Genomic DNA, 13,500 nt, shown 5'->3' with positions numbered 1-13,500 from the left:
GCTACAGGAGGGCAAAACAACTAAATGAAGATAACAACAACGATAACAGTAATAATAAATCAGAGAGTGAAACTCTCATCCGCCAAATCGTAGTAAGCACTACGAATCGCATCCCCGCAGGCCCACCATACAGGGGACTGCACGGACAGCGGCCCTGGCGGCTCTTGCGGCGCCCCTGAGTGTCCCCTTTCACTCTCTGGCCGGCAGAGTGGGCGGGGTCCGCTGGGAGGGGCGGAGCCTGGCGGGAGGGGCGGGGCGCCGAGCCCACAGCAGAGGGTGGGGCTGAGGGATGGGAGGGGGTGGACGGGCGGCTGGGCGGGGCGCGCTTGGGCCTCAGCTCCTCACGCGCCGCTTTCCCAGCCCACATCCCGCGCCGCCCGGAGCCCTGGCGGCCAAGGCTGTGCGCGAGCGGAGGCAGCAGCCAGAGGAGGAGCCGCGGGCGCTGAGGTAAGCGTGGGGCCGCCCGCCGCGCGGCCCGGAGCCCTCGCGTCCCGCGTTCGGCCCGCGGGTTGTGGCGAGGGAGGGGGGCGGTGCGCGGAGGCCCGGGCGGGCGGGGCCGGGGCCTGAGGGCGGGGACCGGCCTGGCCCCAGGGGCCGGCGGGGTCGGCTGGGCAGCGCGGCGCTGGCCCTGCTGGCTGAGCCGCGCAAGTCAGGGTTCGAGGCGGTGCGGGCGCCGCCGCACGACCGGCTCGGTCCCGGGCCTTGTCAGCCCGGGAGGTGTGGAAACGGCCTGTCCCGGGGGCGCCCACGGAGGAGGGAGGGCGGGGGACGGCCTGGTCCCTCCCACTTTCGGGGGGCTGGGGGGCCAGTTCGCCCGTACAACCCTCGGGAACTTGTTAATAGGAAAGCTTGGCAGAGAAACAAATGCCAACGTTTTGGAAGAACTGAGAGTCACGTCGTTAGGCGCTGAGCCTTTATTTTCCTTCCCCGCCCCCTGACCAACCTCGGCCCGACTTGGCCAAAGAAGGATGTGTCACCAGCTCGCGGCCTCGGGCGGGATCCCGGGCCCGGCTGGGAAAGGGAGTACCTGAAACAAAGGTAAACAGGAGTCGGGCTGACCCCGGCCTTGCCCCGCGGCCGCCACTGGGCCGCCCCGGTGGGTCTCACTCCCGCGCCGACCCCGGCCGCCGCCTCGGAGGGGCTTTCTCCTGGGGGACCTCTCGATGGAAACCAGCTGGCCGGCCTTGGAGTTGATGTTGCATCTGAACTCTGCTATGCTCACATTATTCCCAATCCTCTGACTCTGGTAAAGCTTAAGGAAACTGTATCCAGTTTTAGTGGTCAGCAAATGTAAGGGAGGATAAATTGCTCTTTGTAAATTATAAGGTATTTTCTTATTAGGAAGTGGTCTGGAAACACGAAATAAAAATTTTTAACACGTAAGCAAAAAAAGAGTGATTAGTATGCCTTCCAAAATCTGAGGAAGTCTTCCTCCTCAAATCTTTTATGTACAAAACATCGCCCAAACCTTCCGAGCCAAGCATTTTTCTTTGTTCTTCGTTAGTCTCAGGCCTCAGTTTCTCATAGAGAGAGCACCCAGTCTGAGACCCTAAGAATAGCCGTACTAGAGCAGAGTGTGTTTCTAGCTCAGTAGGCAACAGGCTTGTGTTATAGTAAAACACCGTTTTCTTTTTTGGTCATACTATTTTAAATTACCTCAATTTCATTTCTTCCAGGAGTATCCATGACTTTTAGTGAAAGCCTTTTAAAAAATCTATAGACTAATTTATACATACAGTTTATTCACACTTATTGCATCCTGTCCTCTCTGGCAGAAGAACTTATAGCATGAGATACTTGTGGAAAAACTTGAATCTTTTCTAACTCTGGGAGCTCAGAAATTGAGGACAGAGGAAAGAAGTTTTTTTTTAAATGGAAAGCTTTGGAGAAGTCTTTACCAGGACCAACCTGGCTGTTGAGTTCAAAAAATAGCTTTATCTACGAATAATCTGAACTTTAAGCAGTTAAAGATTTATTTGTATTCATAAGTATTTGCATATTTTAAAATACAGCTAACATTTTGGAGATTGAAAGGGCTATACGACTTTATCTTAGTCTGACTTAATTTGGCCTTAATGTTTAGCTGAAACCACTGCCCTAAGAGAATGAAAGGTTCGTTTCAGCAAGAAGGGAATAAAGGAGATGAGTAATATTGGGGTATGGGCTACTTGAGGTGGGTACCTGTTCAAACCATAACTTTGCTTTTAAACGCTTCAGAGGCTTCGCATTACTTCTGGCAAACAGTATACACTGATATGGTCCATACCACCCTTCAACACACAGCTTAAAGCTTTACTTCCTCTCTGAAGTTTTTCTTGACATCCTCCTCACCCCACCTCCCCCCCCCCCGAAAAACCCCATTGCCTGGAATAGAATTGATCACCCTTTTGAGTATGACCGTCCTCTAAATTAGACGTACCACTGACATTTTGGACCAGATAATTCTTCTCGTGGAGGCTATCCTGTGCACTATAGGATGTTTAGCAGCATTCCTGACCTCTAGTTAATAGTTACCAGTAGTCCGCCTGCATACACACACAGTTGTGACAGTCAAACAGTCACACACCCCACACCACCCACACTCAAAAATGCCTCTAGACATTGCCAGATGTCCCCTGGGAGGGCCAAAATCACCCCCAGTTGAGAACCACTGTTCTAAAGGGACTGCTTGTCTTAACACTAATGACACTGCATTGTCCTCATTTGCTTCTGTGTCATTTTTTCTACTCTGCTGGGTTTGAAGGTAAGAGCAGTCATTCATTTAACAAACATCTGAGAGAGAGCCTACCTTGCCAGCCAGACCTTAATTTAGGTCTGGGAATACAGTGGTAAAAGCCACGGATGTGGTCTCTAAACTCCTGGACCTTACAGTCTAAAGAGAGTGACAGACACATACATGTATAATTATACAGTTCCTCGTTACAATTGTGATAGATTCTGGAAGTACAGTGTTCTCTGAGTACATCAAAAAGGGGTACTGACCTAGTTTGGAAACTAGGGGTTTCTTTGGGAAGTAACCTATAAGGGGAGGTAGACTGAAGAATAAATAGAAGTTACAAGGTAAAGCTTTGGGGGACTGTATTCCAGGCAGAAGGAGCAGGACCTTTTCTGGGAATTCAGAGGCCAGTATAGCTGGAGGATGGAGAGTGATAGGGGCCGGATGATACAAAATGAAGCTGGGAAAGTAGGTGAAGGCACGGTGAGCAGCAGTTCTCAGTCCAGCCTGTTTATCAGAATCACTAGAGGAACTTAAAACAATACTAGTGCCTGGGCCATGCTCCAGGCCCATTAGATCAGAATGTCTGCAGTGGGTCTTATTTCCTCCCCCAGCTGCCACTTTCCTCATACCTTCCAGCAGGATAACCACTGTTAGTAGTTTTATGTATCATTCTAGACATTTTCTGTGGCATTCAAGCAAATGCATATTCTTTCCTCCTGTTGTTTACACAAATGGTAGCATACTGTACACACTGTTCTGTTCCTTGTTTTGTTCTCTTAACAATATCCTGGAAATCTTTCCATTCTAATATATAGTTTTCTTATTCTTTTGAATGACTGTATAGTATTCCATTGTATAGATACACAGATTATTTAATGGATCCTCTACTGAGGGACATTTAAACTGTGTTCCTCTGTTGAGGGACATTTAAATTGTTTCCAGTAATTTACTATAACAAATCATACTATGCATATGCTAGTTCACATGTGTGTGAATATATTTGTAGGATAAATTCCTAGAAGTGGAATTGTTGAGTCAGATATATACACACACACATTTGTAAATATTTGTGGTTGTAAAAGATTACTCTGGTCATATTGGAGAGAATAGCTTGGAAGGAAATGAGTGGATGTTGGAGAAAACTGATTCTAACTAAGATTACAGTGTGTTATAAAGTGAATTGTGTCCCCCTAAAATTGCTCTTTGAAGCCCTAAGCCCTAATGTGACTATATTTGAAGATAGTCTTTAGGAGGTAATTAAAGTTAAATGAGGTCATAATGGTTGGGGCCCTAATCCAATAAAATTGGTGGCCTTATAAGAAGAGGAGGAAGGGAAGGCCATGTGCTCACAGTGAGAACATAGCCATTTACAAGCCAGGAAGAGAGTCCTTACCAGAAACCAACCTTGCTGGACCTTGATCTGGGACTTCTATCCTCCAAAACTGTAAGAATGTTAATTTCTGTTGTTTAAGCCACCCAGTCTATGGTATTTTATTATGGCTACCTGAGCTGGCTAATACAGTCAGCCTTTGGTATCTGCTGGGGATTGGTTCCAGGACCCCCCTGGATACCAAAATCCACGGATGCTCAAGTCCCTTATATAAGATGGCGTAATACAGTCAGCCCTCCATATCTGCAGGTTTACATCCATGGATACAGAGCGAAAACTACACTGTGGAAAGGTAGAGAAAAACTGATAGCTGGGACCAAGTTGGTAGCAGAGGAGATGGAGAGAAGTAAATGGATGCAAGGGATATATTTAGGAGGCATAATTGATAGGATTTGTTGATTGATACAGTACAAGCAGTGAGAGGGAGAAATACGTGTATAGAATAAAGCCCAGGATTCTCACTTACCCAGCCAGGTGAATGGTGTTACCTGAGCTAGAGAACATTGGAAGAATAAATGGTTGAGGTGGTTTAAATTACAGTTCACTTTGGGACTGGTGAGAAGTGGAGATGTCACATAAGCATTTGATAATTCAAATCCAGAGCCCAGAAGGGTGTGATGGACTGGGGATATAAATATTTAGGTGTAAATTGAAGGGTGTAGATGGAATTACCCCGCACAGAGGTTGTACACCCACAGCCCAGAGCTGAATCTGGTTTACAGATGTGTGTTGTTTTTCATATACAGTGGTTTTTGTTGTTGTTGTTTAATTTTGAGTTAGTTGCCAGTAATTTAAAATCTGAAGATTTCCCATGAAAATCCAGATTTTGGAGCTTTTCTTTAAAAGTGAGAAGATGTAGCATTACTGAGCTGGCTTTCCCATATGAGAGCAGTTGATTGGAGCTCTGTCACAGCTGATCCCAGCTGCTTTCTAGTCCACCAAAGAGCCTGCCACTCCCTAAAACTTATTCCTGGCCTGCTTTGTTTATTTTCTTCTCTGACTGTGTAGGCATATGAGTGTGTGATGCCTGCTGTAGGGAGAGAGTATAGAATAGTGATTCTCATTTTGGCTACACATTGGAAACATTGAATGGTTAAAAAATACTGATGCTGGGGCCTACCTCAATTTCTCTTTCTGTTTGCTTGCTCTGAATTGCAGCCTGGGATTTTTAAAAGGTCCTCAGGTGATTCCACTGAGCAGTGGCAATTGAGAACCATCTACAGAGATTAGGAAGAGAAGAGGGCTCAGGCCCAGCATTTCAAAGTTGGGTCAAGGAGGGTAACCCCAGGAGAGGGATGAGAAGTGGCCAGAGGTACAGTGGAATGACACCTTGCTTGCCTTTAAGGTATGCAAACTTAACCGAATATATTTGAAGGTGTTTCTAATTAGATGAAAGAAAGTGTTCTATTTCGCAGGTATACTTACTGTTGTGTTTTTTTTTTTGCATGCATGCATACATAGATGCTGTTCATTACTGTATAGAGTTATGCATACAAAAATCAGTTAGGCTTTACTTAATAGGCCATTTAAAGAATTTTCGAGAGTAATTTAAATATACTCGGTTTTTGTCTTAGAAACTCACTTTCAAATTTAATTCCAGTTTAAGATGTGTCATGAAAGGCAAGGGAAGAGAATATTTTAAAAAGAGGAGTCATCAAGTAAAGATGTAGACATAAAATGATGTACTGAATTTAGCAAATGGAGTCTTTGACCTTAGCAACAACCGTTTTAGATTGAAAAAGGCAGAAGCCAGATTGAAGTGGATAGAAAGTAAGGAAATGGAAATGGTGAATGTTGGAAAAATCTTTTGAGATGTTTAACCAAAAGGGGAGTGATGAGGCAGGGGGAGGTGTCTTACATGTCTCTATGGTAGGTGCTTAGTCTGTGTTGGTTACCCAAACGCTTCTCCTGACTTTTTAGGGACGTATCTCAGTCGTGCCTGATTACCTGTCTACCCCATTTCAGAGGGGTCTTGCTTATATTTGTTTTGGAGACTTTGTGCTTTTCACTGAGGAGATATTTTGCCAGGACCCTTGAGGCTCAGATGTTGGTGATTAGGCCCTTAGTCTCTTTCTTATCTGGAAAGCCATAGAACTCCTAAGGACCAGCAGGGCTCCAGTGACCCTGACATCATCCTTTCAGTGAACTGATGAACAAAGACCAGATTGTTGGCATGTTGAAAATGGAATACTTGGCAATGTCAGGGAATATGTATCTAGCTGTCATTCCTAGGGATAGTTTTTTTTTTTTCTTGCGGTACGCGGGCCTCTCACTGTTGTGGCATCTCCCGTTGTGGAGCACAGGCTCCGGACGTGCAAGCTCAGCGGCCATGGCTCACGGGCCTAGCTGCTCCGCGGCATGTGGGATCTTCCCAGACCGGGGCACGAACCCGTGTCCCCTGCATCGGCAGGTGGACTCTTCAACCACTGCGCCACCAGGGAAGCCCCCTAGGGATAGTTTTTGCAGCTGTGTTTTTTTCTAATTAACTTGATATTGCAGTTTGGTTTTCCAGTTGCGTGTATGTAACATTTCTCATACTTTGAAATCTTTATCATTGATGGTGATTAAAGGGTATGGATATAAGTTGGAGAATTAGGCCCTCATTGAGCTCAGAGAGAAGCAGAAGAAGAGAACACCAAACAAACTTTGGTTTCCAAAAGGTTGTATGAATGCTGTTACCTTGAAGACTTTGGATTAGAATGACTCTCTGGAGTGGGTTGTAATGCAGATGTTCACTACCAATCTGTCATTTATCCATTTCTGCCTCACTGGCAACCTTAATCTGGCACAAGAGAGTTTAAAGGTCAGTTTTACACTTCATGTTTCTAAGAGTTGTGATCTACCAGCAAAACAGAAACCACAGGGGTTGGAAAATGCCAAAGATTATTAGTGAAGAATGGTATTTATTAGTTGAAGGCATAAGCCCCATTGCTGTACTCTTTTTGCAAACAGGAGTATCATCTTGTAAGGGATTGTCCTTCATAGCTGTCATTGGTTCATCAGGTGCACGATGGTTAACTTCTAAATGAAGGATGACTTTGTGACATGAATAGCAGACTTTGGTTTAAGGTTTATACTGGGAGTTTATGATAAGAAAATATTTTGTTTAGAAACTTTTATGTGCTTAGGCAATTGTAGGAATTCTTTTATTGCAAATATAGTTAGGTACTATGCCTGATGGTGATAGATGGAGGGAAAAGTTCACTGCCAAAGTTGTCCAGAGCTCCTTTGGTTTGTAAAGGAGACAACAGTGGTTGCATGGTAATAGGATTTAGAGTCAGTTCGTCAGTGCATGACCTTGATCTGTCAAGTGTGAGCTGTGTGACTTGCTTTTATTGAGTTAAAATTCACATAACATAAAATTAACCATTTTAATCATTTTAAAGTGTACAATCAGTGAATCTCAATACATTCACAGTGTTGTGCAACCATAACCATTATCTAATTCCAGAACATTTTTTATCACCCCAGAAGTAAGCCATGTACCCATTAAGCAGTTATTCCCCATCCCTTTCTCCCCCTATTTCCTGGAAACCACCAGTTTGCTTGCTTTCTCTATGGAGTTGTTTATTTTGGACATTTCATATAAATGGAGTCACACAAAATGAGACTTCCTGTATCTGGCTGCTTCTTTCATTTAGCATGATGTTTACAAGGTTCATTCGTGTTGTGGCATGTGTTCCTTTCTTTGAATAATATTCATTCCTGTCTTTGAATAATAATTCCACTGAAAGGATATACCACCTTTTGTTTATCCGTTTATCAGTTGATGGACATTTCAGTTGTTTACACCTTCTGGCTACTGTAGATAGTGTTGCCAAGAGCTTTCGTGTGCAAGTTTTTACTTGAATACCTGTTTCAATTCTTTTGTGTATATACCTAGGAGTGGAATTGCTGGATCATATGGTGATTCTATGTTTAACTTTTTGAGGAACTACCAAACTTTTCCACAGCAACTGCACCATTTTACATTTCCACTATCAGTGTTTGAAAGTTATAGTTTCTCCACGTCCTCGTCAACACTTGTTATTTTCTGGTTTTGGTTTGGTTTTGGTTATGGCCATCCTCGTGGTTGTGAAGTGATATCTCACTGTGATTTTGATTTGCATTTCTCTAGTGACTAATGATGTTGTGCATCTTTTAATGTGTTTGTTGGCCATTTGTATATTTTCTTTGGAGAGATGTCTATTCAAGTTCTTTGCCTGTTTTTTAATTGGGCTGTTTGTCTTTTTTGTTGTTGAGTAGTTAAGAGTTCTTTATATATTGATTACTAGACCCTTGTCAGATACCACCAAGAGTGGTATGATCCTTCAGCAACCACCAAGGGTCTTCCATTCTAGTGCATAGTGAGTCATGACATAACTAGAGGGCTGGGATCCAGCCAGTCACAGAGTCCCAGGTACAAAAGGTATTTGGATATGTTGTACCCATCCCAAATTAAAGGTATATTTTCTTGTAGAGCATGCATTTGTCAAATTCTGTTGCTATTCCTCTCAAATTTATTTATTTTTTAAATAAATTTATTTATTTATTATTATTATTATTTTTTTTTGGCTGTGTTGGGTCTTCGTTGCTGCATGTGGGCTTTCTCTAGTTGCGGCGAGAGGGGGCTACTCTTCGTTGTGGTGCGTGGGCTTCTCATTATGGTGGCTTCTCTTATTGTGGAGCACGGGCTCTAGGCACGCAGGCTTCAGTAGTTGTGGCACATGGGCTCAGTAGTTGTGGCTCTCGGGCTCTAGATTGCAGGCTCTATAGTTGTGGCACACGGGCTTAGTGGCTCCGCGGCATGTGGGATCTTCCCGGACCATTGCTTGGATTCTTAACCACCACGCCACCAGGGAAGTCCCTCTTCTCAAATTTAGGGATAGCTGTTCTAGGTGTGTGAGTCATAGTTTTCAAAACTAAAGAGTTTTCAGGCTTTGAAGGAGAATAAAGGCAGTTCTTTTTATTGAACCAAGAATTCTCACATATCAATGTATCAGCCTTTAAACTTCTAGAACTAAGACTATTTCCTGATTCAGTGGTTAGTGATCTCATTCATCTCAATCAACAAATATTTATTGAGTTACCACTATGTGCTTGGCACTTTGCTAGATACTAGAGATACAGTGCCTTATGATACAAGTCCAAACTCTCTCTTGACCCTGCATCCTCCTCCAAATCTGTTCCTCTCTGTTGTCTAACTGACTCAGTCCAGTTCCTTTCCACCAGTCTCTCGAGTCCTCTCTCTTGAGTCAGGCCTTTACCCTCCACATTGCTAACTCCAGTGAGTAAGTTTTCAGTCTTTTTCTTACTTGACCTTTCAACAGCATTTTGCACAGTTGATTATTCCTTTCTTTGAAATGCTTTCTTCACTTAGCTTCCAGAGTACTACATTCTCTGGATTTCCTCCTACCTTACTGGTGATTCCTTCTCAGTCTTTTTGTTTTCATCATCTAACTGACCTCTGAAAATTGGAGAGCTGTTTATTCCTCAAACCTCTATTCTTCCTTATCAACCCTATTTTCTTGTCATTTCACCCAGTCTCATGACCTTAAATATACACCAATCCTACCACCAAGGACTACCAATTTTTTTCTCCAAGTTAGACCTCTTCTCTGAATCTCATACTCTGATATCAAAGTGCCTACTTGACCTCTCCATTTGGATATCTAACAGACATCTCAAAACAGAACTCCTCCTCTTCCCCTCTAAAACCCACTCTTCCCACAGCCTGTCCCATCTCGGTAAATAGCAGCTCCATTCTTCCAGGAACCCAGGCCAAAAACCTTGGCAACATCTTTGACTCTCTTCTTTCTCTTTCACCCCACATTCAGTCTATCAGCAAACCCTCTTGGCTCTACATTCAGAATGTATCTAGAATTGGTCACATCCCAATATCTCTACTGCTTCTACCTTGTCCAAACCACCATTGTATCTCACCTGGATTACTGTCATAGCCTCCTTTTCCCTGCTTCTGTCCTTGCTCTCCTAGCAGCTAGAGGGACCCTGTTAAAAGTAAGTTCTCTGATCAGAGGCTTTACACTTACCTACAAGGCCCTATATAATCTAACCCCCCTTTTACTTCCCTGACCTCATCTCCTACAACTCTCCCCTGTGCTTACTTTGTCCCAGTCACAAATGGTTCTTGTTCTTCCTTCAACAAAGCAGCTACATCCCTGCCTCAGGACCTTTGCTTTCCCCTAATATCTACAAAGCTCCTTCTCTCAGGTCTTTGTTAAAGTTCATTTTCCCCAGCACTCCCTTCCATTTCAAACTCTTCTTCCCAGATCTCTCAATAATCTGGGTGTTCCTCCCATCCCCCCAAGACTGAGCATTGAGGCTATTTCTCTCCCATGCCCCCATATGTTTATTCATCTTTAAGCTTTCTTTTGAACTGAGTCCCTCCAGTTTTGTTTTGTTTTGTTTTAAGCAGTTTGAAAACTGCTTGTCTGTGAGGTTAGAAATAAAAAGCAGAGATTAGTGTCTGTGAATGGGTATGTCATTAAGGACTTAGAAATCATAGCAAAGGCACACTGAGTCCTTCCATTTCGTGATCACAGGCATAGTCCCTGTTTCACAGCCTTGAGAATGGAGCCCTGGAATGCTCCTGCTATGAGTACTGATGAACACAGCACTCCTACCAGTGCCAAGCCCCGAGCACTGTGGCTCAGGTGTCAGCATTTTGTCTTCTGTCAGCATGGTACGTCTTGGCAATCTTGGCATTCTCCTGGCATTCTAGTTGGTACCTCTTTCCCATGGCAGGCCCTGCTCAGTGAATGGAGGTTCACTCAGTGTTGGCAGCAGTATTGAAATCCATGTATTAAAGGCAGTTAAGGGTTCCACATAATGAAGAGAGTGTGTTGATTCTACTGTGAAATGCCTCAGACTCCAAAGAAAAGGGCAACAGATCATGTCCAATGACGGTCTCTCTGGATAGCAGGTTAAGAGGTTTCATCTGGGTCATTGTTTCTCAGCTTGTCTGTAAACCTGCAGGCCTTCATGAGGGCCTTCTGGCGGGATCATGTTATTAAAGGCTGGAATGGTGTCTGTTTTGATTCATTATTTTAAAAGACAATGCATTATTTCTAATGAATTTTTAACCAAACAAGTATTATATAAATATGTTCTCCTTGCCTCTACTCTTTTCCTAGATGAGCTAATTTCCTAGATGACAAATAAGTAGATAAATAAATAATGTAATTTCAGATAGTGGTAATAGTGCTATGAAAAAAATTAAGTAGGTCTATTCCCCTGATGATGAACACTTGGGTTGTTTCCAGTTTTTCCTCTTTTAAACATTACTGCAATGAACATCCTTGTACTTATGCAAATGTGTGAATGTTTATATTGTATAAACAACTGAAAGATGGAATTACTGGGTCATATAGTCATATAATCAAAATTTTAATAGATAATGCCAAATTGGTCCCCAAGGTATCTATACTAATATTATTTAACTATATAATATGTAATATAATTAAAAGCAGTAATGTGTTTATGTTTTTTAATAAATAAAATATTTTTATTCCTTTTAGTTACACTAGGAATATAGAATACATTCTCTTTGTTAAAAATTAACAGAGGACAAAAATCCTCATGCCTTCACCAACTTGCAAATTTTTGCCTCTCTCAAAAGTTTTTTAAACTCCTCTCCCCTTGTTTTAATTTTTATTTCCATGTGGTTGACCATCTTTTCTAGTTTTTGACCATTTGTATTTCTTTTTTTCTTTTCTATTTGGATTGCATAGCAAAGACTGCTGGTTACCTCCTGTGATCCATTCTTCCTTCATCTTTAGTAATAGGAACCCCAGTTTTTAGCCAGGTCCATTGCTGCCCATCCAGAAGACTATATTCTTTGGCTTCCTTGGAGCTAAGTATAACTAGGTAAGTTTTAGCTAACAATACATAAGCAGAAGGGTTTGATATGACTTTCTGAAGGCTCCTTCAAGAGAGGAGGCACTCCCTCATCCCTTCACACATTCTATATATTGGAACACAGATGTAATGACTGGAGCTCTACCAGCCATCCTAGACTATGAGGACCATGGTGGTAGCTCAGTGAGCCAGAAAGTCTGGGTCTCTGAGCATTTGGTCAAGCTGCTGCACCAGCCCTCAACTTCTTTTGCATAAGAGAAATTTAACTTCTGTTTTGTTTAAGCACGCTTATTTTTGTTTTTTCCTGTTATATGCAGATAGTGAATACTTTTTATTTATTTATAGGAGTTCTTTGGCTTCTAGATACTCATTCTTTATTTATGAAAATGGTACATTTTCCTCCAATCTGTTGTAGTCCTCTCCCTTTGTTAGTAATGGTTTTTAATTTTGATGTCAGATTTACCTATCTTTGCTTTCATGGCTTTTGACTTTCCTTTTTTTTTTTACTAACTTTTTTTTTAACTAACTTTTAAATGGATATCTTTCCTGCCTTAAGATATAAACATGGTATCTTACATTTTCTTATACTTTTATATAAAATTTAAATCTTTAATTCATCTGGAATTTATTTTTGTGAATAGTGTAAGAGAGGACTCTTGTTCAGTTGGCTATCCATTTGAATAATAATTTTTCTAATAAGTGGCATGTCAAATTATCAGTTAATAGATTCTCATATATGTATAGGTTGGTTTTAGGACTCTGTTTAGTTCCATTGATCTTTGCTTCTGTGACATTAACACACTTTTAATTACTATAGCTTGATAATAAATTGTGATTTTTGGTAGGCAAGGTCTTCTTTCTTTGTTCTTTTTAAAAATATTAAACATCAGGCTTCCCTGGTGGTGCAGTGGTTGAGAATCCATCTGCCGATGCAGGGGACAACGGGTTCATGCCCCGGTCCGGGAAGATCCCACATGCCGCGGAGCGGCTGGGCCCGTGAGCCATGGCCGCTGAGCCTGCGTGTCCGGAGCCTGTGCTCCGCAATGGGAGAGGCCACAACAGTGAGAGGCCCGCGTACCGCCAAAAAAAAAAAAATTAAACATCTACAGCACAATATTTATAAAACATATGTAAGATGTAAAGCATAGCAGTACAATGAACACTTGTTATCCACTGCTCAGTTTAAGGAAAAAATATTGCTACTACTTTGTCTTTGTTGCCCCCGCCCCCCAGCCAAGGTTCTCTTGGCTCTTTCACATTTCCACTTCCATGTGAAATGTTAGAATTAGCTTATAAATTGATCTTAGAATCAATTCATATAATTGAAGGCAATAATTGTTTCTGTATCAGTAATTGCTTTTTGGAAATTAATAAACCAGTTATTTAAATGTTTTTCCCATTTAAAAAGCAACTTGGGTTGTTTCCATGTCTTAGCTATTATAAAGCTTCAGTGAACATGGGAGTGCAGATACCTTTTCAAGTTAGTGTTTTCATTTCTTTCAGATACATACCCAGAAGTGGAATTGCTGGATCA

General features: G+C 42.4%; 1 protein-coding gene across 5 annotated transcripts in view; it reads left to right on the top strand.

Moving 5' to 3' along the window:
• The first annotated feature begins 212 nt into the window (after nucleotides 1-212).
• PPP2R3A (protein phosphatase 2 regulatory subunit B''alpha) overlaps nucleotides 213-13,500 on the top strand; it is a 223,836-nt gene continuing 210,548 nt past the window's right edge. For 4 of the 5 annotated variants that reach the window (XM_079922189.1, XM_079922190.1, XM_079922187.1 and 1 more), the window contains exon 1: nucleotides 213-447. The gene's annotated coding sequence lies outside the window, so the exon portion shown is untranslated. Of the gene's footprint in view, nucleotides 448-11,839; nucleotides 11,976-13,500 lie in introns of all 5 variants that reach the window. The other variant, XM_079922188.1, reaches the window with a different exon arrangement.

The sequence above is a fragment of the Stenella coeruleoalba genome (genome assembly GCF_951394435.1).
Source record: "Stenella coeruleoalba genome assembly, chromosome: 5".
Lineage (NCBI taxonomy): Eukaryota > Metazoa > Chordata > Mammalia > Artiodactyla > Delphinidae > Stenella > Stenella coeruleoalba.
Note: the sequence above shows the minus strand (reverse complement) of the source record. Positions and strands in the feature narration are given on the sequence as shown.